This window comes from Canis lupus, chromosome 14 (assembly GCF_003254725.2).
Source record: "Canis lupus dingo isolate Sandy chromosome 14, ASM325472v2, whole genome shotgun sequence".
NCBI classification, from domain to species: domain Eukaryota; kingdom Metazoa; phylum Chordata; class Mammalia; order Carnivora; family Canidae; genus Canis; species Canis lupus.
This window is the reverse complement of record NC_064256.1, coordinates 8,830,136-8,855,079: the sequence shown is the minus strand read 5'-3', so window position 1 is coordinate 8,855,079 and position 24,944 is coordinate 8,830,136. Positions and strand designations below refer to the sequence as shown.

At 38.3% G+C, this 24,944-nt stretch overlaps 1 protein-coding gene and 1 non-coding gene across 8 annotated transcripts in view; one reads left to right on the top strand and one right to left on the bottom strand.

Moving 5' to 3' along the window:
- GRM8 (glutamate metabotropic receptor 8) overlaps nt 1-24,944 on the bottom strand; it is a 731,467-nt gene that overhangs the window by 619,130 nt on the left and 87,393 nt on the right. The window lies entirely within an intron of this gene.
- On the top strand, nt 20,071-20,177 carry LOC112675146 (U6 spliceosomal RNA). Its single transcript, XR_003145778.1, has one exon. It is a non-coding gene; the product is annotated as a U6 spliceosomal RNA (small nuclear RNA).

Below are 24,944 nucleotides of genomic sequence, written 5' to 3'. Positions count from 1 at the left end.
TAATTGTTGAAGTTCATTCCTTTTTAAAAAAAAAAAAAATGAGATCCTGGGGATCCCTGGGTGGCTCAGTGGTTTAGCGCCTGCCTCTGACCCAGGGCGCGATCCTGGAGTCCCGAGATCAAGTCCCGCGTTGGGCTCCTGGCATGGAGCCTGTTTCTCCCTCTGCCTGTGTCTCTGACTCTCTCTCTCTCTCTCTCTCTCTATCATGAATAAATAAATAAAATCTTTTAAAAAATAATGAGATCCTAATTTTTAAACCCTTGCCAAGATTACAGCAGCCTATTTGTCACAAACCAGATTATCTCTGTATCTCTTTCTTCCTTCTCTCCTTTCTCCAAAATGGTGGCCTAATCCCAGTCAAAAGTATTAACACCATCTCCAGGCTCCTTTCCACAAAGTATGCCCAAAATAGGTAGTACATCCAAGGTTGACAATCCTTAATTTGAACCTCTATGACACCTTCACTCCAGAGCAGCAAAACCCTTGTCCAGTTAACGTTTTCCAAAGAAATAAGGAATGCAACCTAATCCTCACCCTCCACTCCCACCCATTCTCCTTCGAAATACTTTTCCCTCTTTTAATTGTGTGTGTATGCGCGTGTGTAGGCCCATATACCCAGAGGCTTGAATATTTCCTACTCATAGCACCTGTTAGAGTCATACAGTTAGCAACTTGCAGAACCTTTCTGTTCCCTACAGGGATCCCAGAAACCTGAGTTTTCACAAGCCTTTCCTATGATCCTAATATGCATGCACTCAAGGTTGAGAACTTCTGCTCCAGCCCTACAATGTGGAGCCCAAGCAGGCAGATTTTCTTCATGGCTTTTCATTTTTATAAACATGCTTTAGATTCCCAATTATCTGCTGATCACCAGGCCAGGATTTCAAGGACTTCCTGTTTCAGCACAACTGTGAATGGAGTCATAACACTTGCATTCCATGATAACTAATACTTAGGTGAATAAAGCACTTGTCTCTTGGAATCTTAACTATATATTTTAAAATTTTATTTGTATCACACACACCAAGGAGATCTGAAGGGAAAACCAAAAGGAAAAAGGCAAAATACCTTCAGTGGGGAAAGCACAGAAGAGTGTCCAACAGCCCCACCTACCTGAAATGCAAATCAGCTCACACTCACTGTCTTTAACAATAAGAAAATCAGAATGGACAGTGTGCTTGGCTCAACACAATTAACAGGAATAGTGATGATAAAAACAATTAACATTTATCTGGTCCTTACTGACACAGGCACTTTGTCAAATGAGCCACATAAAATATTTAATCCTCACAATTTCCCACCCATCTCACAAATAAGGAAACTGAGGCTCAAAGATGCTATGCAACATGCCCAAGATCTTACAGATCTTTAATGGCAGAGCTGGGATTCCATGTTAAGTGTGTCTGACCCCAAGACCACAAACTCAAACTACTTTGCCATGCTGATTTCCAGCCCATCAGCCCTGATTTGGTAGACAGAAAGTAATGTATTCTCATAATTTCTTTTTTTTTTAATTCTCATAATTTCTTGATCGTGAATTATCTAGAAACATTTCCCATGAAACAGGACACTACAATTTGAATGCTAAGTTTGTCAGTACCTCAATATCTCACAAACCTATTAAGGGTCTCATTTTCTTTCTTCCACAGGAGAAAGATTATAAAATGTGACATGAGAACATCAGGGCATAAGAAAACTTTACTGGTCACTGAAACTTAGAACAGTCACATCAGTGTGGTACCATCTTGAACAGCCATGAAAGCAATAATACCAGCAAGGCAGTAGTAGCAAGCAAACTGCCTAAAACTCAAGTCTAAATAGACTTATTGGTTGAGAAATAATCCTTGCATATATTCTTCAAGAAACAGTCAATCCTTGACAATGAATGTAAGTTTCAGTTTTGGAATCAGTTGCTTGTTTTAAACTTATCATACTGGAGATAACTATCAACCCCTCAATTAGCACCTCATTAGTATTTTCCCTTGTCTGCAGCTCATGGAAAGCTCATGTCAGAGCAGATGAAGATTCGGGCACTGGGCAGAGGTTTGTAGAAAAAAAGAAAGGCACAAGTCTTTAACTTCAGTCAAAAGTTACAAAAAGGAGGGGATCCCTGGGTGGCTCAGAGGTTTAGCGCCTGCCTTTGGCCCAGGGCATGGTCCTGGAGGCCTGGGATTGAGTCCCACATGGGGCTCCCTGTGTGAAGCCTGCTTCTCCCTCTATGTCTCTGCCTCTCTCTCTCTCTCTCTCTCTTTCTCTCTCCATCTCTCATGAATAAATAAATAAAATCTTAAAAAAAAAAAAGTTACAAAGAGGCAAAAGTCAGAGTGGGTGGTAAGGTCAAGTCACCTCTAGTACACTCTAGTCAAGTCACACTACACAAAATTCTACAGACACCAGGCCACAGTGTGAGACAGTCACCACTCATGGAAGTAGCATAGGTTCCCTCACAGATCCATAGATAAATGTTCAAATGCTAGGCTAGTCCCACTCTGCTTGCAGTTTAGGTCATGGTTGGCCAACAACCAAGTTAGAACTAATTTATGTACACTTATAAGTATATTGCAGTCCTCATACAGTATTCAACTAAGACTTTATAATAGTAATCTTACTCTATTTCAGGGTTTCTCTGTCTCAATGCCACTGACATTTTGGACTGGGTAATTCTTTATTGTGAAGGGCTGTTCTGTGCATTGTGGGATGTGTAGCAGCATCACTAGATTCCAATACAAATTCTTTCCCCAAGTTGTGACAATCAAAAAACATCTCCATACACTGCCAAATGTCCCTGGTGAGCAAATTACCCTTAGTAGAGAGTCACTGGTGTATTTGCTCAATTTGTCCCATATCAAGGGTCTTTAAAAGGCAAATGTAATACTTCTGTACTACAATGCAACTATTTAAAAGATATTTCATATCCCATGTTACTATACATTTCTGCCTTTCTGATTTATTCAGATATCAAATGTCCTTTATTCTGGTGGTAGTGCATTAGGTGTCCTTGGATAAAATGCCAAGCCCTGTCTGGTTTCCATTTTTCCATCTTCCTTTTCTAAACATCTGGGACCCTTGAACCCTACCCAGCTTTAGACTCACCTCCAACCTGATCTCTCAAGGACTGATCTTGGTTTGGCAAGGAGAGACACTAATCTAATGTTCTCATAGTCAGTGTCTTGTCACTCCTGCTGTTTGTCATTAAACCACATCCTTGTGACTCAGTTTTTGAAAACCAGGCATGTGCCTTGAATTGGAAAAAAAAAAAAAAGTCCCTACTCACCACTCAGTGTCGATAATTTATGTTCTACCTTGTTCCTATATTTTTATGATTGGTCTCAGAAGCCATGATCCTCTATGATCAGGGTCCTGAATTATTCTTACCAGTTCTGACTTAAAGTTTGTGACTGCCTGCATGCTGATGAAATTGTTAATCCAATACTATTTTGTCAGTTCCTTAGAATTACAAATATCATAATGGAGGTGGCTATCACTGAGCTCCCACAATCAGTCAACAATGCTCACTAGACCTTGTTATTCCTACAAGATGCTAGTGGCTGTATTAGGTTGTTACCATTTGTGATTTCATCAACCTCCTCTAAATGCCATACTCAGCCAGTCTCATTCTGCAATCTTGTGCCCTCTTCCATGTCCATCCTATCCATGGAATTGGAGGATTTCCAGATCCAGGTTTTTACCCATGGCATTGTATTTACCTTAGGCTATGGCATTCAGACCTAGAATAGACACTAGAATTAATATCCAATTAGCTCTTCTAGATAGTTCACTCAAATTTTACTTAAACCTTAAGCCAGAATATTGCTTGTCTAGTTAGATCAATCTAGTTACATTGCTTTCCTAAGGGTGAAGAAAATTAACAGCAATAAGATTTCCGGTGCCCCTTCAAAATGAATATAATATTTGAATACAGTATCTTTTTTACTCCCATATATTTTCTCAGGAAATGAAAGATTTTTACAAGTCTCACTCCTAGAAAAACATTTAATTGAATCAATGTGTCTACTTCATTTTCTTACTTCTTCATAACTACAGTAAGTATAAAATTTAAGTACATATAACTCAGAAAGAAACCAGAAACAAAAAATAAAGACTTTAAAAGTATCAAAAATCCACCTAACAATTAACTTTCATTTCAGCAACTGCATGGACTAAAAGTATGCTCACTGTGGAGAGAATCTTAATAGGTCACTCTTTTCAATCATCTGCCTTTATGGAGAGCTGCATCCAAACCATTCTGGTCACTCATTGACCCTGGTTAAGCTATAGCACTTACCCCAAAACGAATAATTATATGAGGACTTCAGAAAAACAAAATTCATTTAGAGTATAGCAAATACTTTCAGAATCTTCCAGAAGTTGGGTAACAACCCTCAATACTACTTGACTTATTCCATCATCTCACAGCATGATTCAGATGAGAATCCATACTAGTGCATGGACAGGTGAAATATCCAAGGGAAATGAAGCATTGTGATCCCAAGAAAGGTAAGTCTCAAAGACACAAGTTAATTTACACAGAAAAACCCAATGCTCCCAAGGATACGGAGTGTTTTTCCAATTACAGATCATAACCCAGACAACTGGAAAGAATGACATATTAAGGTTCTTTTCCTAGTGAATGTACTGAAATTAATTTAGATTTTGATTGCATTTTTCTCTTTCTATGGAATAGAACATTTCAGAATATGTTACAAGCAAATAGTAAGTGTAAGAATGCTCCATAAAACTTTTTTTTCCTGAGTAGATGATGAATAGATGATTGATAGATACTGAACAACTATTAATTGAATACCTACAATGAATACACCAAGTACTTTTCTAGAAATACATCACTGACTACAAAGGATAAAGGTCCTTGCACTTGTGATGCTTACATACTAGTAGACTAGCTAGAAACATAAAATGTATTTCTTAGTGTATCATAGATTGTAAGTTGAAAAGCCACCACTTCCAGTACAACAATGTCTAAGCATTCTCTCCTCCATTCCTCAAGAGCAGATGTACCCAATAATCACCCTGACACACTGGGAAGCCCTGGACAGGGTGAAGTGGAAAGAATAGTCCAAATCATTCCCCCTTTCCCCTTCCAAGCTTGCCTTTGTGGTCAAGCATGGCTTCTTAAAGTCATCATCTTCTCTTTGTTCCATTTTGTATCTCCCACTTTAATTGTGTCTCTTTCCCACAGTTCTTTTTTTTTTTTAAGATTTTATTCATTTATTCATGAGAGACACAGAAAGAGAGAGAGAGAGAGAGAGAGAGAGGGAGAGGGAGAGGGAGAGGGAGAGGGAGAGGGAGAGGGAGAGACAGACGGAGAAGCAGGCTCCATGCAAGGAGTCCAACATGGGATTCGATCCCGGGACTCCAGGATCACACCCTGGGCCGAAGGCAGGCGCCAAACCATCAAGCCACCCAGGGACCCCCCACTTTCCCACAGTTCTAATAGATAAAGTGGTCACAAGGAAAGGAAAACAGCAAAATGAACCAGCTCTTCAGGGATATTCCCTAAACAGATGGGAAAGTTTCATTTTAATTTTTAATAAATATTCACTGCTGGTAACAGGCAAACCATTGACATTGTGATAGCCTATTCTCTTAGGCCTGTTAAACAGCATATCTACATATATTCTTCCTAAATCTCTTCAGAGCTATCCTAATAGGTATTAAGTAATGTCCAATTCGATACTTCTCAACATAATGACTTGCTTATTTAATTTGTAACAGCTCTAGCTCATGTTTAGTGAATCTCTAGTATGAGTCAAACTTTGTGCTCTGTGCCTTGTTTTTAATTTTCACAATGACCTGTGAGGAATGACTTAGTATCTGCTTTTTTGCAAAAGAAGATATTAAAACTTATAGACGTGAAATCATTTGTCCATGATCATTTTGCCTAGTAAGTGGCAGAGGTGAAATTTTAACAAATGCCAGATAGCTCCACAAAATTACTGATTGTATCCTCATTAACAGCAGAAGGTTCATTATGTTGAAAAAATTGTGAACTCTTAGAAAACTTACCATACAAGCCTATGCTTCCCCTTGTTTGCTCTTTTTTTTTTTTTTTAAGATTTTATTCATCCACTCATGAGACATACAGAGAAAGAGAGGCAGAGACATAGGCAGAGGGAGAAGCAGGCTCTCTGCGGGGAGCCGGATTCAAGACTCTATGTGATACTCATCCCAGGACCCCGGGATCATGCCCTGAGCTGAAGGCAGAAGTTCAATCGCTGAGCCATCCAAGTGCCGCCCCCTTGTTTGCTCTTAATCATACTTTAATGTTTTAATGATCACCGATGAAGACTGTAATACCATTGAGTTTAGAACTGAAGTGTCAACACAAATACTTTCTCCTACTTTTGCTGCAGTAAGTTTAATCTGATGGCTCAAAATATTTTGATATTTCTTGCACTAAATTCTTTTAATATCTGTAAGGATAGTGGGAAGATAAGAGAACAGACTCTGGGTCAGAATGTCTCCCAACCCCATTGCTTATTAGCTGTATGGCCTTGGGAAAGCTGTGCCTCAGTTTATTTATGTAAAATGGGAATAATGATAGTATTTACAAAGAGGATTGTTCTGAGGATTAAATGAGATATTACAAGTAATGTATTTAGAAGTGTGGGTACTAAATAAATACTATGTATTTGTTATTCTTTTTGTTATTACTACCTAAAAAGCACCACCTCATCTCATTCTACTAAGCATTAAAGTCTTAGAGTTTATCAAGAAAAAATAACCAAAAGAGTAAATTTTTAAGGAGTTAAGGGCAAGGGAGAAGAAATTTTTAAACTCAAAACTCTGTAAGTACAGAGAATTATGTCTATTCCTTCATCTGTTTTTTATTCCCCAATTGCTTGGGTTGCTGATAGGTGCACATTGGATGCTATTGCCTAACTGATGCTGTTTTTGGAAAGCATTACACTTCATAAATTATTTGAAAAGAAACCATTTTGTTTTTATGCTGATATAAAGAAAGCTTTGCTTTGCAAAAACACAAAGCATGTTTATTTACTGAACAGAGGTCAGTAACATAGGCTTGCATAGAAAAATCACAACCATTGTTAGAAAATTCAAACCAATTTTGCAGCATAAGTCTATATGTTCTTTTAAACAAATGTCTCAAATGTTGTCAAATGAAAAGGTCAAGTGTACATCAATATAAAAGAATATAAAGGTCCTTATCATCCTTTAGCTTCTTCTGTTAGTGAAACAAGAAGATGCTTAAAATGCATCTCCTCATAATCAATTTCTTTACTTAAAAATGACATTCTGGATGGACATTTTATGGCTGATTAATTTTTGTCCTTTTTTCTCATATGCAAATTAAAGGCCAAACTGTGTACTTCTAGTAGATCTCCTTTCTGGTGATTAAAGTGCTGATTTCCTATGGATCCACTATCCACAGCTTTAACAGAATAATGACCTTTCAATCTATGCTATTCTGTTGCTTAAATATATTTGTCTTTTCTTCAAAATACTTGTTAAGTGAACTATTAAGCATTTGAATGTAGAAAACATTGTCATTGCCTTTGTCAAAAAGTCAACACATTAAATATGTTGCACATACAAATGTACTCAATTAACATTTTAATTAAGGGTAACAAATAATAATTAAGCAGATGACATTTCATTTATTTTTCTCAACTGTAAATAGCTTGATGGAAATTATTGTTAAATCTGATTTAATTATTTCTCCTTGAAAAAACAATGACCTCAAGCTACTCATAATCAGAAATATTTGTTTTATGTACTTATAAAGTCATGTCATATTCATAAATGAGCTTCCAAATAAAGTTTCTCATGTTATGTACCATACTCTCTTCATGTGGTATGCAAGCAATGGTATAGTCATGTCACAATTATGTGTTTCAAGATACTAGTTTGTCTTGTGCAAAAACATAATATAAAGTAAATAAAGGCTAAATTCAATAGTTAAAGATTTATGTTTGGTTGTTAGATCCAGTTTTCCAAGTTTAGCAACCCAGTTCTGTGATATCCAGTTTTCATTTTGCCATAGACCAATCATATCTGTCCTGATTTGCAACACAGGAGTTGCTAATCCTGACAAGTGGCATTATTAATTTCTGAAAGCAAAATTAGAATTAATTCATTTTATTTTTGAAAATAAATATGAGCCACGCAACACTTTGAAGCAGATAGAGTGATAATATAGAAAAAGATACATAAAGTGTCAACAAACATTGACTTGTCAAGAAAGTAGAATAAGCCCTGTTCTCAATGTTGTCAGATTTAGCATAAATAAATTATCGCATGTAACATACTTATACCAAAAGACTACTCATTATTTATCTGAAATTCAAATTTAACTGGGTATCCTGTATTTAATCTGGCAACTTTACTTTTAAAAGAGGAGTATCGGGGATCCCTGGGTGGCGCAGCGGTTTGGCGCCTGCCTTTGGCCCAGGGCGTGATTCTAGAGACCCAGGATCGAATCCCACATCGGGCTCCCGGTGCATGGAGCCTGCTTCTCCCTCTGCCTGTGTCTCTGCCTCTCTCTCTCTCTCTCTCTCTCTCTCTCTCTCTGTGACTATCATAAATAAATAAAAATTTAAAAAAATAAAAAATAAAAAATAAAAAAAATAAAAGAGGAGTATCTATTTTCCAGAGTGGCTGCATCAGTCTGCATTTCCACCAACAGTATAAGAAAGTTCCCCTTTCTCTGCATTCTTGCCAACACTTGTTGTTTCCTGTATTGTTCATTTTAGCTACTCTGACAGGTGTGAGGTGAAATCTCATTGTATTTTTGATTTGTATTTCCCTGATGATGAGTGATGTTGAGCATCTTTTCATATGTCAGCCAACTATATGTCTTTGGAAAAACGTCTATTCATGTCTTCTGCCCATTTCTTTATTGGATTATTTGGTTTTGGAGTGTTGAGTTTGATAAGTTCTTTATATGTTTTGGATACTAACCTTTTATCAGATATGTCATTTGTAAATATCTTTCCCCATCCCAAAAGTTGTGTCACTCATATATAGAATTTAAGAAATGAAACAAATGAGCATGAAGGAAAAAAAAAAAAAGAGAGAGACAAGCAAACCATGAAACAGACTCCTACCTACAGAGAACAAACTGAAGGTTACTAGAGGGATGGAGAGCTGGGAGATGGGTTAATTAAGTGATGGGTATTAAGGAGGATACTTGCTGTGATGAGCACCGAGTATTGTTTGTAAGTGATGAATCACTGAATTCTACCACTAAAACTAATATTACACTTAAGTAACTGGAATTAAATAAAAACTTTTAAAAACAAAATAAAAGAGGAGTACCTATAAGATAAATTCACCCTGAGAATCAATTTCATGCTGTCTGATACAGCATGAGTTATGGAAAAAAGAGGAGAAATCTGGTGGTAGACAATGCCTTGACCCTCTCCAGGGCCCTGGGAGGGTATTAGGAAAGGCCCTTAGCCAGCATCAAGAGAGTATGTCCAGGAGATAAACACTCATTATTTAGTAAGTCATATCTGGAGTTTAAAAGTTATTGATCTAATGTTCAATCTGTTCTGCTTTGTTTTGTGAATAATAAATAGGTCTCAGAAGATAGTGAGCTGTGTAAGGGTGTCTGTCACTGAAGAGAATGCCAGAGACACTTGGAGCACTCTACAGTTTCTTTTGGGGAAATCCCTGGAAGACAATGTAGATCCCAGAGATTTGGCTTGACAAGACTCACAATTGCTTTCCAGTGCAAAAGTGAGATTAAGATTAAGGTGGGGGGAGGGGTGTCTCATGGATCAGGGAGGCAAAACAAGGAGACAGACATCCACAGACTGAGAAACCCAGAGACAAGAGGGGAAGGGATTAAGTTTTTGGAAGTGCTAGCATTTTTTTTCTAGCCGAGAATTCAAAAGGGATCAGGACATACAGTTTCCTCAAAATCCGTATCTTTTAATTGGCAAAATTAGAACCGCATTCAATCATCCAGATATTTCACCAAAGACAATTTCCAGGAGGATACAGCTAGGGCTACTAATCTCCTCCCTTTCAAAAACATCCCTCTGTTCACCTCCAATTACTCAAAAATCCCATCATCATGTGGTTACTCACTGTAGAGTGATTTCCTACCCTACCCCACCTCTACAGTCCTCATATCTCTTGTAAGAATCTTCCATGACCTAAAAGAAGGCCCTGGCTGCTCTTCAACTCAAAGAAAGGGTCTCCTTAAAAGGGAGGTTGCTTGGGAAAAATAAAAGGGGAACAGAAACTAATCACCTAACACAGGGGTCTACCTGCAGTGTATGAAAGTCTTTGGCAGGCAAGAAGGCATCTGTCTCTAGGTTAGATGGCTGTTGTTGTTGTTGCTATTTAATTGCAAATGTGTAATCTGCAAATGTGCTGACACCCTTACTATGAAGTTCAATATAACAGGCACACAATTCAACAATAGTAAATGTACAAATGAATGGACTAAAATTAAAGTTGGGCAGCCCACAGAAGCCCTCAGAAAGAGCTAATCAATGCTTCCCAAAGGTCTGAAGGCCCATCTCCCCTACCAGGCAAAACTGAAAGGTGAAGGTATCCTGGCAGAAGTGCAGAGAGTTAAGGATGCTGCTTTCCTACTGTTCTGGATAAAGGTTCTCTGACAGGCCCTACTAACAGAAGGCGGGGAGGCTAGATTTACTTTAAAGAGATTTGATTTCCCAATGCATATTTTAAACTCCCTCATAATGCTCTCTGCAAGCTTGGTGGGCTACTTCTGTCTTAAGAACAAATATGCTGCAGCTCTTTCTTAGTCTCTCCTTTGGATAATTCCCCTCCACCCCACCCCCAGTCCCTAGGCATTAAATCTACCTTCTGCCCCTTCCAAGTGCACTGACTTAGCATATTTCCAATATCATCCAATCCATATTTGTTGTATCTTTCCAGCTGGGCTCAAAACATGTCTTCTTAAAAGCCCTTCTAAACTAACTCATACATTCATTTTTACTTTTTTTTTTAATCTGTAATGATGAACACAATCATATGTCAAGACTTTAGCATATATTTTTATGTTATTTTCTCAGAGAAAGAATGTCAGAGCTTTGCATGTTATTCATGCCCCACACATAGCTTTAAGAAGTGGTTTAGTAAATGAAAATTAGTATAGAGGAGCACAGAAAACTCTGTTGTTCTAAGACATAATGTGTCTACTCTTACCCATCTTGGAACTCAATGGTTCAACACATTAAGGTCCCAAACCACTAACTCTTCAAAGTATGGTCTCTGAACCAGCATCACCTGGAAACCTATTGAAGATACAGAGTCTTGGGCTTCATCCAGACCCACAGAACCACAATCTGCATTTTAACAAGATTCCCCAAGTGATTGGTATGCACAGTAAAGTTTGAGAAGCACTGACTTTCCCCATACCAGGCATGAAGTAATCTACAAGGAATATCTCTTGAATATGAGAGGAGTCAATTCAGGTATCACTATTTCTGTCCAATTAAACCTACCAATTAGAAAACAACTCTTCAACCACAGAAGTTTAAAATCCACTTCTCATTGCTTCAGTTAAATGGAAAAGAAGATAGACATAGCACAAAGGGAGAAAGAACAAATCACCTCCTAGAAAACAATTGATAAAGAATTGGTATTTGACATTGGAGGCATTGCAATAGCAAGAACCACAAAAGCAGGCAGGTCCCTGAAACCAGGGTGTATCCTCAGACAGTGGAACAGGAGCACATGGATACACAGTAGTGCCCAGCAGAGGCTGGGAGTTATCAGAACCAAGCAGAAAAGAAGACAAAGTCACAGAATATCTCAGGTTTTTCCCCCCTCAGGTTTTAATGAGAAAGAATTGGAAATGTAAATCACAGTCCCACTGGCTCTTCTGCACCTAGCACTGGTATACCAGAAGCTAAACTAAGTACTCTACCTATACTACATCTTTCGACCACAACTATAATAGACTACAAGTATTATTATCCCATTTTACAGATGGGGTAAATGAAAAACCAGAAAGATTGTGTAATTCTTCTAATACGCACCACTGGGAGTGACAACATGGGACTCTAAACCATTCTGGCTCCCCAGCCTGTTCTGCAACTACTTGTGTTTTACTGCCTTCTATTCAAGGTGAATAAAGTAGATATGGTTTTTATTACATTGTGTGGACTCAATCACTCCCAATTAACACTTTGATCAGCTTCATGAAGTCCAGAGTTGAAGAAGCCCTCCAGATATTACTACATACTCATGTCCAAAATAGGTAAACCCTATGTTAAAAACAAGATTGCCTTCACAATGAGCCTAAGGAGCCTGGCATTATGAAATGCTGTCTTAACAAGATCTTTTTCTTTCCCAGTTGATATATGCTATACGTTACAGTGAAAATCAGGTTTTAGCAAAAATGAAGCTCTTTTCCTTCCTTGGGGAATAACATATGCTGGCATGACTAAGTGCATGACCACCTGGTCCCTTGGTGCAGAAAGACTTTGTGGGAGGTCAGGTCTCATTAGGGCAGCACTGCAGACTCTCTATTCTGAAGATCTCTCAGCCTGACCTGTGGGATCTATTTTAGTCCTTGGAGTCTGTGCTATCCTAGACCTTTCTCTAGCCATGGCCTGCTTAGAGAAAAGTATATCTTATCACTTTTATAATAAACTCAATTACTCTAGGGTTCTAGTTATCTCTGAGCATATAGACCAAGCACCTCCAGAAATTCCCCTCTAGCAACACTCTGGTAAGAAGTAAGTTATCCCTCCTAAGGATCTGCACATATCATAAAATAAAAAAACACCTAAAACCCAACTATAGGTGGTTGTGAAAAAGCACATAAAACTAAATCATCATCAACATTTTCTACAGTAAACACATCAGGTGATCTTTTAAAACATGTTCAGTTTCATTGCACTTCATCATCATCATCATCCCATATTCCTTGAATCTCTGAGTGTTATAGCTCTCTATTGGGCTTTTAAGAAATACAAATGGAAGGGCACTTGTGTGGCTCAGTTAGTTAAGTGGCTCAGCTTCAGTTCAGGTCATGATCCCAGGGTCCTGGGATCGGGCCCCATGTCAGGCTCCCTGCTCATCAGGGAGTCTGCTTCTCCCTCTCCCTCTGCCCCTTACCCTCTGCTTGCTCTCACTCTCTCTCTCTCTCTCAAATAAATAAATAAAATCTTTTAAAAAAAGAAATACAAATGGAGACATACCAAAAATTGAGCTTGTGTATTTGCAAAAAACCTCAAAGCAAAGACTTCAGTGTGGTAAGAAGCCCGGAAGCACATAAGGGGGAAAAGCTGCTCCCACTTAGTTTATGGATGACAAGCCTGAAGAAGGGGCAGTATGTACCGTGGGGAGCAGTTTAAAAATTTACATGCTACCCTTTTCTTCTTTTGGCAGTATTAAATATTAGTTGTATTTTATATTCTGAAGGTTTATCATTTCTCATTTGGTCCCAAAGAAGATTTTTTAAAGTTTTAATATTACATGTTCCTAGGATATTTTTAAATTATTCTTACTACTTTACTTCCCACTTGCTAATTGTTGAATTTTCACATTTATTTTTAATCATGAAAATAAGAAAACTGCCATCTCTTCTCCACTTCCTATTACCTTAGGGAAAATAGTGAACACATACGGTGTAGAAACTACAGGAACAGGAAAGAATGGTGGGACACATGGAAGCAATAGGAGGGAAACAAAGTAGATCATTAAGGTCCTTCAGGCCCAAGTTCCCATGCAGGTTTTATCAATACCAAATATCAACCTCTATGAACCTCATTTTCTCTACTTGTTAAATAAGCACAATACTCATCTTGCAGAGCTAGTGTAAAGGTAAGAGACAATGGAGGTAAAGCCCTGGGAAGAGTGCAGAAATTCAAACTATGACAAAGGTAATGATGATAGTGGTGAAAAGGATGGTGATGATGGTGGTGGTGGTGCTGGTGGTGACGGCAGTGGAAGCAGTGATGGTGGTAGTAATAGTGGTGATGGCATTGGTGGCAGTGGTGGTGGTGATGATACTGGACAAAAGTGACAAGACAAGGCAGAGAGCGGGAAGGTAGTAAAGTGAGAAAAGAACACTGGATACAATTTACCTAAAATCAAGAAATGATCATGATTGAGTACCTACAATGAAAAAAATATTCTACCAATCTGATCAATAAGAACTTCATTCTGTTTAGAAAGATGCTTCAGCTAGGTTGTAAACTCCATTGAGACCCACATATAATCTAATCTGACTTCAGTTTATCTCCACATTCAGAATCCATAGTACTCAATAATTGATCCTAGGAGAAGGTTGGCCTAAGGTGTTTTTAAGTGGTCCTTTTCTTTGCAAGATATTTTTTTGTTCTTTTTATAAATGAATATAGGTATTATAAGACAGAAATTATTTCTTTACGTTGGAAGCATAGCTGACGACACTTAGAGAAAACAATTAAAAGATCCCTAAAGAAATTTTCCAAAGAAGAAAACCATGAATAAAATAATTTTTCAGACAAGATTTATAGAACTAGAGTTCAAATGCTGTATGATACTTACGTTCTTAACAGTTTGGAACCATTTGTCAATCAAAATTAAATTATAGGCATTCCATTGTAGAATAACAAATTAGTCAATCTTATTAGCATGAATCACAAAAATCTCCTTAAAGCTCTTGGGTTTCTTAAAGAGTTTAACACATCCCATTTTCTCAATGTGAATATCAATTCACATTAATCACAAGACCATAACCCATTTACTTAAAGGGTATATTACATAAAAGGTCGCACAACCTGCTGTGAAATACTGTATCTTTAGTATTTGGATCACTTGGGACACTGAAAAGGAAGAATTCATTAATGAAGTGTGAGGTTCATCTTATTTATAGTCCATAGGAAAGGCATTTTTCACAGCCATCAGAAGCACTTCTGCAGGCAAGAAGTCACAGTTAATCCAAGTGCCATGAAATGCTAGTGTAAGCCCAATCCTGGTGTTCCTGGCAGTCAGAAACATAGTAAAGGAGAGAGAAATTCATTTTTAAGAAATTAACAGCAGAAAGACTATGAGAATGTAGGAGAACGTCAGATCCAGACAATAACTGAATCTTTCCTAGGAGGAATACCTTTGCCACCATAATAGGAAGAAAAGAGCAAAGGTGGGTTTGGCTGTAGGCTGATTTAAAGATTTGGTAGACACTGAGATGGTTCTGGAAAGATATATTCTATTTTCTCTGTGAAGTAATAGAAGTCATTTGTTAAATGATGGGAAATAGAGACAGTGGTAACTTGAAACAGTCACCGTGGAGGTTACAGAGCAAGTTAACTTGGACACAGAGGGCTGTCAGGCAATCTGAGATTGGTGAACATGAACTAAGAGGAGTCTCAAACTTCTCAATCCACATATGTCCATTTCTCCTATTTAACTGGACTCCTGAAGGCCTTACCAGATTTTGTGTCACTAGCACCTAGCACAGCCCCTAGCACAAAGTCATTTATAAAATGCTATTTGAATTCAATTAGATATAACAAGTATCTATCTGGGCATAAATAAACTTTAAATACTGTAACTTTTTTAAAGTTTGCAAAATATAATTGACTTGTTAATGAAGATCAGTGTATATATGAAGGAAAACCTAAGGCTTGGACTTTGCATTCAAGATCAGTCAGTGATACAGGGGAGGTCAGGGGAGGAGAGCTCCAGGTGCCAGGAACCTGGGGAGCATGGGTGTGAAGATTAGATGGCTTCCCAGACACTTCTGCTGAATGTCACCTTGAAGGCATCAAGTTTCCAAAAAGAGGATCAAAGAAATTAACAGCGCCACTACAGGGCCCTGTAGGAAAATTATGCTTTGCATGTTGGAATTTAGGGAAAAGCTCTGACAGAAACCAATCACTCAGCTAATCCAGATTTCCAGTTTTTCAAAGAGTACTCTTCCCTAGACCTCAAAAATACTATTGCATGTCTTGCTCTCTTTCTCAGGATGCAGTTCCTGCCCCTACCTGCAACCCTTCTAAGCTCTTCTTGCTGCTTCCATCCTGGAACATTATATTCTTGCTATTCCACATTATTTCCTGGTTTGAAACACCACATGTTTTAAGTTCTCAGCTTTGTATGAGCTGTCCCTTCTCATTGGAAGACCTAAAAAAAACCACATTTGATTTAACCTGTTCCAAGTGACTTGAAAAGTGACTGGCACACAGTAAAATGCTCAAGTACATGTTTGTTGAATTGAACGTACCATTCACCTTGCATGGTTATTTCTTAGGTATCAATTCATTTTGGCATTTCCGTTTTCCAACCCATGAACTAAATCTTTGTTTCTTTAAAAGTGATTTCAGGATCTCGTACTATATATATTCTCTATTTGGGTTTTGAGTAAAACTTCCGAAAGACAAAACATTTTAAATGAATACTGATTTCTTTACTTTGTTCTATCACATTTTCAAAACTCAAACAGTCTGGAAACATGACAATTTGAGTTTTGTATTTTTTTTTAGGTTTTTTTGGTATTGATGCAAAAATGCCTAAAATATTACAAGAGGCATGAGGATTTAAAGACCTAAATATTTAAACATTTAAAGGCATAGGCATTTAAAGATACCTCAAAGTATTATAAAAGAAATAAGACTCTGCTCATTCTCCAAGTTCAGGTATATTAGAACTAGAGGCACCCCTTGAAGCCTGAAGAAAGTGGCTTTAGAATAAATAAAAAAGAGTACCACTTTACACAGCAGGTGTCAAACATGAAACTTTATTCTGAGAATTGGTACAGACTTAAAAGTATAAGTAGGTTCCAAGAAGAACTTAGCTATAATCTAGGATGACGGTTCCAACATATCATTGAGTAGAAATTAGAGCTACTTCCCTTGTCAGCAGGGTGTGCCCACCCCTCACTTACCCACAAAGTGACAGTTGCATCTTTGTCATAGCTGTAGCACTGAACAGGATACATCCAGTTTGGTCTGATCTAACCCAGCATGGCATTTCTGGTGTTTTTTTACCCTAAAATCACATCTCTGTTGTTTGGGAAAATATGCTTTTTTGAAACAGACTATGGTTATTTCTTTGATTTTAAATGATTTAACAGACTATGGTTATTTCTTTATTTTAAATGATTCATGATAGTTAATTTATATATATTTATATATATATAGGATATTTATATATCCTATATAAATCCTATATAAATTATAATTATCCTATATAAATTAAAATATCTCCCCAAATCGTTAACTCATTAAACAAGTACATGAGGGAAATCAAAGAAGATTGTACCCCAGCCGTGAGGTGAAAGTCAACTGTACTTGAGGAGGGTAATGCTGAGTTACCAAGTACACTAAAGTAAATATTTGGTATGTTGAACCCTATTAGCCCATGTAGGAAGGAAAAGGAAAAAGTAGAAAGAAGTTATCTAGAACCAAATGGCAAGTTCAGTTTATAAAAGTTTTATTCATAAATTTTGTCATAAAGAGTCCTCCAAATTCCACCCAATAAATATAATGTTTATAAAACATGCATACAAATAGGCCAGTATCACATGTCTGGAAGTAGAAAAAGACAATGAAATTAGTCCAGTCTTTTTTTATTTTTATTTTTATTTTTTAGTATTTTATTTATTTGAGAGAGAGAAAGACTGAGAGCGAGTACAAGTGAGTGGGGAAAGGGAGGGGCAGAGAGAAAGGGAGAAGCAGGCTCCCCAAAAAGCAGGGAGCCCAACATGGGATTCAATCCCAGGACCCCGAGATCATCACCTAAGCCAAAGGCAGATGCTTAACTGACTGAGCCACCTAGATGCCTCAGTCCTGTCCTTCTTATGCTCATTTTAATTTAACATGGGATCTGGGCAATTGGAAGAAAATCAAGGGCTCTCTTAGCTTGATAACACAGGGGAACAACAGAAGGTAGAACCTGTGTTTCAGCACAGAAGAGGGCAGTAGAAAACTGGGGGCTAAGCTGTTCTTGACCACTGACTAATGTTTAATAACCACCAGTACCCATTGTTATACCATGCAGCTAATTCTTGTAGGGGTTACTTATGATTATAGGGTTGCCATGTCATAAGAGGAATTTTTCAGAAAAAGTAACCATTTATTAAGATCTTTCACCACTCGTTGACAAAATCATGTATTAGCACACACATTCAGGAATCCGATTAAATAACTGTTCCCACATAATGACTACTATATGTAAACGTTGAAGGTTTTTCTTCCAGCATGCAAGAGCTATTGAATTCCTCCCCTAGCCCCACCCTAGAGAAGCCACACACACACACACACACACACAGACACACACATATACACACACACACACGAAAAATAGAAGAATCTTTATACCTAATATAAAGACTATGAAGAAACTCTGGAAAGAAAAAGATTAGTAGTAACCTAATGTGGGATATAAATGGCAGCCAGTATGAAAGAGGGAGGAGCAATGTATGGACAGATAGACTGGTGCTGTGCATATGAGTTGTGTTCTTTTTACTCTATAGAATTTTACTTGTCCCTTACTATTGGGGCAGATGAAGAGTAGCACCATCCTACTCTGCAACAGCTATGGGTTAATTTCAGGGCAGAACTGGAATGTGACGGATTAGCCTGCCCCTGGGTGGTCCCTCTACCTGCCAGTCCCCTCTACAGCCATAGCTTGGGACTATACAGCTAAAATAGAAAAGATCTAGGAAGAGAGAAGGCTCACAGCAGAAGTATAGGCAAGTTCATCATTCAGGGGCAGGGTTTTAGTGAAGGAAAGCAAATGTGAACCTCAAGTTCAGGCTGTGGTGCTATGAGCCCTTTATTCTGGGGCACACTATCAACCTCCCCTCCTTAAGCCCACTAGGCAATGACACAGGATAGGATCTGCCTTTGGCTAGTAATGTATATTCTCCTCTATTAATGTGTCACATAACAAGATTTAATGGAAGGTCTAATAACTATTGTTAACTCTGAACAGGTCCAGTGCCCGTCCACAATAAGCATATAGCATGAACAAGAAAATCTGTGTTTTGCTAACCCTGAAATTTAGGAGACTGGTTGTAACTAGAACCTAACCAAACATTCATGATACACACAGCTACATGGATAGATCAGACCAGAGAAGGGAAGTGAAGCCTTTGCTTCTGGCTCTCCTGGGTATTCTTCAAGTCACTTTCTGTGAACTAATAATAACAGATCTAATCTACATATTCTCTCGTCTAAAATTACTTATCTAAGTCATTTGGTTACTGTTTGATAATAAGATGCAAGATAAAGTACTTGTGAACATAGAAAATTAGTGGAAAGGAAACACTGTCTGAGTGTATGCTGAGTTTAGCCACGAGCATCTATTTTTAAAGATGAGCTAATTAATTGTTACATAGAATATTCAGGGAAAAGAAACACAGGCAAAGCTTTTAGACAAACCCAACCACCAACTTCAAATACATGACACTATTGGGATAGTTCCATAAAAGCTTATGGCATGATTATAATACAGTTGTCAAACATGCCAGGATGAATACATGAGAGTAGGAAACCATCTGAGTCTCTGGGCTAAGGCAGGGGGAAAGAATGGGATTGAAAGGGACTTCGAATTTTTTTTAGTAATTATTAATCTATGTGTATCTCCTTAACATATATCTCATTAAATAAATCAGATTGTAATCATTTCGCCACATGTTTTTCTCCCTAATTGTACCTGTGTATAGAGCCATTGATCTTCATACTGTTTTTTTTTCATGAGAGTTAATGTTATTTAAATGGCAAAGATGAAGAAGACTGGCCTTTTTATTAAATTAGAACATTCTAAAATTTAAACAACATAATCCAAATGCTAGATTCTCCCCTGAAGGATTGATATTGCACTGATACATGCTTAAAAGGCTTGAGCATACTAATTTGTTATTTTTGCAAATAAAAGATGATTCTGAAAATTGACTTTACTTCCACAGTTGGAAAGCAAAGCTAAAGAACAAATACTCTAATGGAATGTAAAAAAAACATATTTAATAGATTTTATAAAAGCATTGGCTAAGCATGAGAAAACTAGAAATGGCATTTTAAAGCTTATTAACATACATCTCTTTCAAGAAAATATTAATCTAATACTATAGCAAAGGGGAAGTAGCAAATATACACTTCCTGCTTAGGCAAAACCGTGCTCGCTTCGGCAGCACATATACTAAAATTGGAACGATACAGAGAAGATTAGCATGGCCCCTGCGCAAGGATGACCTGCTTAGGCAAAACCCCAGCCAACATTATATGCTCTCAGATTCTTAGTGCTCATCCTTAGAGGAGAAGGGTGGTTAGTGAGCTTTCCAAACTCACACTAAACTGGGCAATGGAAACCTGCCAGTGGAATTTCCAGGTCTGAACAACAGAATAAACTGGCTCATGTTATTTCCCTCTACTCAAACTTAATGAAACAAAAACTTGCCCAAAAAAATGGAATACAAAAATTGACCAAAACATGGCAAACAAAGAAAAGTTTACAACCGAAGGCCATGACCTCAGAAAATAGTGTGTGAGGAAAGAAAGAGAAGATTCTGGCATGGAGCAGAGTGACACCGTGTAAGGAGGTTCAGTCACCCCACACACACTCACAGACACACATACACACTCCCACATAGCCTTCATACATTACACTGGGGAGCTGCAAAATTCTGAGCCCTCACATCAATAATAGATCTGGAGAGAGGCAAGCTTAGTGGGCTAGCCTTTTGTTTTTCTTCCTCTGGGGAGCTATGGAAAGGCTGCTGAGAAAGAAATAGTAGTTCTCTAGCAAAAGAGAAGCTTCTGGCTACAGGGTGAATTAGGGGAGGATCTGAGGCATGTGGAGACTCTCTCAGGGGAATGGAGATCACTTCCCAATCAGGTAGACGTGAGGTAAGAGTAAGGTTGGGACAACCTACAACTGCACCTACCTTGGCTGAGCCTGCCTGCTTCCCGCCATGTTCTCAGGAATCAGTCAAATAGATCCAATCCAAAAAAAGCAAAGTCAGATCTGTGTTTTCTTAGTAGAAATAAGCAGGTCCCAGACTTGGGGGAAAGACAATCAAGTATTGTAGTTCTCTCTGGATAATGGGATTAAGGACATTGTTTTCACTTTCTTTATTCTCCTGTGACTTGCTTAGTTTTTATGATGAACTTGCAATTTTTGTATAAAAATAATGAAAGTAAGAAATATGACTGTGGCACTTAGCTCACCACACAGAATTTCAAGAATCATGAATCTGAGGTAGGGGTATAACAACCATACAATATTCCTATCTTCATCAAATAAACACAACCTATTTGATTCTTTGACCTTTGAGAGCCAAAGAAAAAAGAAAGAAAAGAGGAGAAAAAGATCAAGACTTAGAAAAAATAAGAAGAGCACAGGAGAAACCTGATCTGTGAGATGTGGAGAGCCAGGCCAATCCTAGAGCATTTGATAGAGATGGTCCTAGTCTTTTCCTCCCAACCCACACTCCTCGAAGTGGACCCTTCCATCACCCTAATTATCACGAAGTCCTGACATCCAGTTTCAGCCATTTACAATCAGGGCAGGACTTGAAGGGGGCTGAAGGGAGAATTAGGTTACTGTGAAATATGTGTGTTTGTGTGTGTGTGTGTGTGTGTGTATGCACACGTGTGCACAAATGCACATACATGCTTTATGTGCATGTATTTAGTGCTGCTTAAGCAAAACAGACTTATTCCAAACATAAACAGCTGGTATCTGAGAGAAGATATAGTCTTTCCTTGAGTTTACTTCCCCTACCAACAAAAAAATTTTGTTAATTTAAATAACTAATCTCTGTAAGACATAAATAAACAAGATGATCATAATGACAAGCAAGATTTAAGGGGAGTACAGCAGAAAGCTTCACTCTTCTATGCCATATTTCCATGGATCTAAGGTATCACTGAGCAGACAATGCACCATTATTTTATATGCTATTATGAAAAGAAAAAAGTGTTACCCAGCAAACTGTTAACTCATTTCCTTTTTATCACATCAACTGCAGGACAGCTCTGGTCACAAGGATGTTCAAATGTGTATCTTAGACTCAATGAAATGCAACACCTCTCATCACTCACACACATCACTGTGTGGTTCTTGAAGAATCTCTTAAGCTTCCTGGTCTGTTTCTTTGACTCAAAAAAGTGTTGGACTTCTATTGCTTATCTCATTTGTAAGATTTCTCTATGGTGTAAAAATTCTGTGGTTCCAGATCTCTGGAACCACTAAAATATTTGGTGATCCTGAGACCTTCCAAGCTGTGAAGAGCAGGAGCTCTGATGGGTTTTGCTGCTTGGAAAATCTCAAGAAGCTCCAAGCCTTTCTGGCATCCCATCTCAGACGCAACAAGGAGGCACCAGGGAAAAGGCAGCCATCCTCCCTCAGCCACTGCTCTTCCTTCAACACCTCCATCCAGGGGTGGTACCCACTGCTCATATATTTCCTGCCCCCTTTTCTCCCAGGCTAGAAGAGAAAGATTCAGAAAGGAAGACCTGAGGTCTCCTTCTATCTAAGCAAGACTCCAGATGGCTTTCTGCCAGTCAGGGAATGGCTGCCTGGGTAACCAAGTATTAACTGGAAGTAACTCCTATTCTCTCCTTTTGCTAGACTACTCATTCTTCTGGTTCCTCCCTCCTGTCTTACTAGAGAGTTAATAGTAAAAAAAGGATTTATTTAACTAGACTCTGCATTTTATAACCCCTGCCGGCTTCTAACAGCAAACTCCAAACTTCTTCTTACTAGAGGCTTGTCTTTAATGAGCCAGAACTACTTCTTCTCATCTAAATATTTTAAACCTAGTTGGAACACAGCAAAAAGAAGCAAGCTCAAAAGACAGAGTAGCTAGCTCCCTTACACCTTGATTTATCAATGGCTAGAGGTGGTATACTGAAATAGAGTTGTTGTTTCATAGCATCAAGATCAGTTGAAAATAAGAATGCTTTTGAAATGGGAAGGGAAAGGATTTTCTTTACCAAAATATCTAACCCTGCTAGCTTATCCATACTGACACAGTAGATTCTTTTCTTTAGTTATGTGGGTGGAGGATGAGGCCCAAAGTGAGAGATTCTGGGTCTGATGTACAGAAAGGCAAGCCTCAAAAGGCATCCTTTGAAGAAGGTGTATGCAGAGAAGGAGATGGGTAATCCTGGGTGGGAGTGAACTACAGCTCCAAATCCACCCTCCATCCTTCTCCAACCTGCTGTGTGCTATGTACCTGGGAGGCTGACTTCTATGACACGTGTCAGCCTGCCCTCTGGCTTCCTGTTGTGTTTAGTCAATGGAAAGGACCTGCCAGGGATGAGAAGGTAGGATAGAGTAAAACCGAGACATTCATAGCCCTCATTCTGTCCCTGCTAGGTAGGCAGTGGCAGTTTCTCTGCAGAAGGTCAAAGCTCTTGCCAGACCTCTCCCACAGCTACATGTCTCCATGGATTTCAGTAATCTCTGCAAGCCTCCAGAGAGGTCTCAACAGCTTACCACTGCTAACCCTTGGGTGCTTCACCATCCCAGGTTGAATCTCAACCCTCTAACGCTTTGTTAATAGGTCCTGCAGTCACAACCCCCATGCAGAATTACTCATTTCTTTGGGTGTGATAATAATATTGTGACTTTTTTAAAGTAACTTTATCTTTTAGAGATACAACCTGAAATATTTGGGATAAAATGATGTTGAAATGAAGCATGTTTGGCCATGAGTTGATAACTGGCAAAGCTAAGAGATTGATAAATGGGTTTCCTTTATAATTTTCTCTCTCCATTGTACATATTTAAATTTTTCCATCATAAAAAAGGTTTTTAATGGGAAAAACTCTAATCACCCCTTTTGGATATGCTTTCTGCTTCCCATGGGTACCAGGTCTGAGACAGAAGAGGAGGAGCAGAGAACATCAATCAGCATTATGAGCATTGCCTATTATATAATTTTGCCTGGAACTATCTCTTAAAAGCAATATGTAATTTATTAAAAATAATGTGTTGTATTATTATTATTGTATTATTGTTGTTGTATTTTCTAAACTGGGACTAGACAGTAAAGCCTCACTAATTCACTTTCATTAACTAGGAGAACAATTTAATCTGAGAAAAAGATGTAATAAATTACTTTTTAATCTTTTTAAAAAATTAAACAATTTATTTCAACCTCAGACTGGCCTTCGTGCACTCTCCAATCTTATCTCACAAGGTACCTTTTAGCAAACCCTTATGAAAAAGTTATTTTACAGCTGATAGACATGCTAACAGAATTCCTGGCCCTCTCCACTTTACTCCAAAACTCAGCGGTTTCTTTTCTTCTTTTTAAAGATTTTATTTACTTATTCATGAGAGACACAGAGAGAGAGAAGTAGAGACACAGGCAGAGGGAGAAGCAGGCTCCATGCAGGGAGCCTGATGTGGGACTCGATCCTGGGACTGGGGGATCACGCCCTGAGCTGAAGGCAGATGCTCAACTGCTGAGCCACCCAGGTGTCCCAAAACTCAGCTGTTTCTAAACTCAGCTCCTTCTACCTCTTCTATAGAGTCTGTCTTGACCATATTAACCCAAAACAACCTCCTTAGGGATTACTATCTCTGCTTCACCAGTTACTGAGTAGCTTTGGGCAAGTACTTAACCTCTCAGTACCTCAGTTTTAGCATCTGTAAAATAGAGTTCACAACAATAAACATTGAGTGAGATTGTTGGGGATTGGCTGATACTCAGCATTCCAACACGTTAGCTACCATTATTATTTATTTTAAAAAATGTGTACTGAGCTTACACTATGGCTTTTTCCAAGTGCTGAGGATACAATAGTAAACAAAATTGAGTTCTTGCTCTCATGAAGCTTCTTTTTAGCAGGAGAAAGAGATAATTAACACAACAACATAAATATTACGGTTTCAAATAGTGCTAAGTGCTTGAGGAAACTAAAAGAGAGTAAAGGGATGCCTGGGCAGCTCAATAGTTGAGCATCTGCCTTTGGCTCAGGTCATGTTCCCAGAGTCCTGGGATCGAGTCCTCCATTGAGCTCCCCATAGGAGCCCAC